Consider the following 4,330-nt stretch of genomic DNA (forward strand, 5'->3'; position numbering starts at 1 on the left):
AGTCCTCTGTACAAACAGAGAGCTATTTTGCCCTGTACAGAGAAAAAAAGGGAAGCCTACAGTGACTGAACCAATGAGCAATTGTTGTGAATTCACTCAGAGTGATGTGAAGTTATGATGAATGCAAATTTATTTATATTGGAATGCTTTGTGGATTAGAAGATAAGGAAAAATGCCCCTTAGAGAAAAGTTCTTCTGAAGTCCTACCACCTCCTCCCATGGACCAGTATAAGAGAATACTTTTGAGGGAGATAGGACAGAAATCAGTTGAAATTTTAAATTTTAATTTATTTATTTTTAATTTTTGTGGGTATATAGGTGTTTATTATTTATGGGAAATAAAATGTTTTGATACAGGTATGCAATGTGAAATAAGCACTTCATGAAGAATGGGGTATCCATCCCCTCAGGCATTTATCCACTGAGTTGCAAACAATCCAATTATACTCTTTTAGTTATTTTAAAATGTAGTTATTATTGACTATAGTCACCCTGTTGTGCTATCAAATAGTAGGTCTTATTCATGCTTTTTAACTCATCTATGACAAAACTCAAAAGAATTTTACTCATAACTTGGAAAGAAATAATTTTCTATACTTGCACCAATTCTTTCCTTGATCGTCTCTTGTGTTCATACCAATCAGGTGTTTGGCCCCATAACTCCAACGAAATGGCTTTTGTCAATGCTCCAATGAACTATATATTGCCAGTTCCATTTGTTAATACCTGTATTACTCTGTTCTCATGCTGCTATGAAGAAATACCTGAGACTGGGTGATTTATAAAGAGGTTTGATTGTCTCACAGTTCCACATGTCTGGGGAGGCCTCAGGAAACTTACAATCATGGTGGAAGGGGAAACAAACATGTCCTTCTTCACATGATGGCAGGAGAGAAAAATGCCAAGTGAAGGGGGGAAAACTCCTTATAAAACCGTCAGATCTAATGAGAACTTACTGTCATGAGAACATCATGGGGGAACCACCCCCATGATCTAATTACCTCCCACAAGGTCCCTTCCCCAGCACACGGTGATTATAATTTGGATTACAATTCAAGGTGAGATTTGGGTGGGGTCACAGAGTCAGAACACATCAATACCCCATCCATTGCTGTAACTGTAGCATTTGACACTGTTGATCACTCCCACCACCACTGCTTCTCCCAGATTTTGCACTCTTGCTTTCCCCTGTTACCTCACTTTTTTTTTCATTCTCAAGATCTTTAGCTGTTTCCTCATGGTACCAAACTCAGTTTGTGTTAACTTGGATCCATATACTTGCCTTGATGGCTACCTGGGCAGCCAGAGGCCCCTAGGTGTTGCTTGTGCTGCTGTTGAGATTACAGAGACAAATTGCTCTTGTTGCTGCTTCTGTATTTGCCCCAGGCTGCAGGTCCAGTTGCAGTGGCTGCTCTCAGTCTCTCATATGGTTCCTGACACATCCTAACATTGCTGTATGATATGGTTTGTCTTTGTCCCCACCCAAATCTCATCTCGAATTGTAATCTGAATTGTAATCTCCATGTGTTGAGGGAGGGGCCTGGTGGAAGGTGATTAGATCATGGAGGAAGTTTCCCCCATGCTATTCTCATGATAGTAAGGGGGTTCTCATGAAATCTGATGGTTTTAAAAGTGTTTGTAAGTTCCCTCTTGCTGCCTTGTGAAGAAGGTACCTGCTTCCCCATTGCCTTCCACCATGATTGTAAGTTTCCTGAGGCCTCTCCAGCCATGCAGAACTGTGAGTCAATTAAACCTCTTTCCTTTATAAATTACCCAGTCACTGGTAGTATCTTTATAGCATTGTGAAATGAGTGAATATACTGTACCTCAGGCCTTTACTGTTATTTTTGCATGTCTGCATTAGTCAACTCAGGCTGCTGTAACAAAATACCATAGACTTTCTGACTTAAACAGTAGAAATTTGTGTTCTCACAGTTCTGGAGGCTGGAAGTCTGAGTCTGTGATTTGCAAGAATGATTGGGTTATAACAAGGGTTCTCTTCCTGGCTTGCAGATGGTCACCTTCTCACCTTGTCCTCATGTGGTGGGGGAGAAAGCACCAGCAAGCTCTCTGGTGTCTCTTCTTATAAGGACAGTAATCCCATCATGAGGTCTCTACTATCATGACTTCATCTGACCCTAATTATTTTGCTAAAGGCCCTGTCTTCAAATATAGTCACATACATTGGGAGAAAGGGCTTTCACACATGAATTTTGTGTGAAACTTTCAGTTTATAACACCTTTTAGCTTTAACAGGTTCCCTGTTGCTTCTGAGGAATGAAATATCATGGCTTTGCTTGGTCACTGACACATTTGTAACTTGGAAGTGCAATGTAATTAATTCACCATAGGTGTGGACTTTAACTAATGGAAGATAAGGAATCATTGGATAAATTGCCTTTCTTTTCCCCCCATATGGTCTGTGTTGAGAGAGCCCATTGGAAGACATCTGGGGCACTGAGAAATCAGCTTGTGGGTAAGTTGGTGGCAGCTCAGTAATGCATTCCTTCCCTGCCTCACTCCATTTTTCTCTCACTCCTGGAAAGATAATACACTCTCTAGTATAATGCTTACACATGTAGTTTTGCCTCAGGCTGTTTTCTAGAGAATCCAAGCTAAGAAGATCAATATAAGGAATGGTCCTTGAAAGCAAACTCTCAGGGTAGGATTTGTCATTTGACTGTCTACCAGTCTGAAAGCAACAGGGACCACACTGCTAATGGTAAATAGAGTAGTGAAAACATCTGTCACATAGTGATATACATTTACTAAAGATTTCCTACTGTTAATTGGGATGAGGTAAAAGTGAAGGAGAGGCAAGAATGCTTGATCAGCCTGGCAATATGGTAATATTATGGATTGTGGTGTGGGTTGGCTGATTTTGATGGCATTTGGAGCATTGCAAAAAGAAAATAAGCTCACGTCATTCAACTCCCTTAACTTAAAACATGATGCTAAATGCAGTCCTCTACAGTAGCTTAAAAAGAGAGTAAATTCCTGAAGCCAGAGGACTGATGAAAAATCAGGCCCAGAATATGTTATTAAGGGCAACAGAAATATAAGGAAGACTGAACGTGCAGTCTCCAGAGGTCACCTATGTCAAAGCAAATTCCATAGTAGAGAAAGTATGGGAGTTTAAGAGCTGGAAATGAGACATTTGGCTATATGAGCCTAACACAATGGATTTTATATTTTCTCTGAACTTTCTAGGCTTGCAGAAGCACCATCTTCCCAATGACAAAAGAGAATAGTTTCTCTTTGCTTGAGAATCGTGAAATGACCTCATCGAAGCAGGTGCCTTGGAAGAAGTTTCCTGTTATAAGATATACTTTATCACTCTTCATTGCTTCTAGACCAGTGAGCTAACTTACCACCTTAAGAAAGTAGAAAGAGAAGAACAAATTAAACGTAAACAGATGAGAGGAGATTTAGAAAAGGTAACAGCAGAAAGCAAAGAAAAATGGACACAAAAATTTTAAAAGTCATAATTTGGTTCTAAAAATTAACAAAATGGATACACCTTCCTGCACAAACCAGCATTACAGAACAGGACAAAGCACACACAAATAACCAAGAATTAAAAGACATGACAAGTCCTATAGAAATGAAAGGATAATAAGGGGATGTCATGAACATTTATACTAACATTGGTATATTATTTTGACAGTTATATTTAGAGGAAATTTTGGGGAAAATAGAAAAATTTTGAAAATACAAATCTTAAATCTATATCTGTTAAAAATTGAACATGAAATAGAAAGAAAACCCCCTCCACACCCAGGTTTCTTTCATGCAGAATTCTATCAAATATTTAAAAAAATAAATATTACATGAATATTATCAGAGAATAGAGTGTAATGGATTAGTTTTCAGTATATTTTGTGAGACAAGCAAAACACTGATATAAAAACCTGCCATGGAATAAAAACCTATCATGAACATAAACATAACTATTTCATGAAAATATTAATAAACTGAATCCAGCAATATATAAATATGATAATGCATCATGACCAAGTGGGGTTTATTCCAGGAATGAAAGGTGGTTTAACATTTAAAAATAAGCAGCATTTCGCAGCACTTTGGGAGGCCGAGGGGAACAGTTCATCTGAGGTCAGGAGTTTGAGACCAGCATGGCCAATGTGGTGAAACTCTGTCTCTATTAAAAATACAAAAATTAGCTGGGTGTGGTGGTGTAAGCCTGTAGTCCTAGCTACTTGGGAGGCTGAGGCAGGAGAATTGTTTGAACCCAGGAGGTGGAGGTTGCAGTGAGCTGAGATTGTGCCACTACACTCCAACCTGGGCAACAGAGTGAGCCTCCGTCTCAAAA

Source organism: Mandrillus leucophaeus, unplaced genomic scaffold (genome assembly GCF_000951045.1).
Source record: "Mandrillus leucophaeus isolate KB7577 unplaced genomic scaffold, Mleu.le_1.0 Scaffold1065, whole genome shotgun sequence".
Lineage (NCBI taxonomy): Eukaryota > Metazoa > Chordata > Mammalia > Primates > Cercopithecidae > Mandrillus > Mandrillus leucophaeus.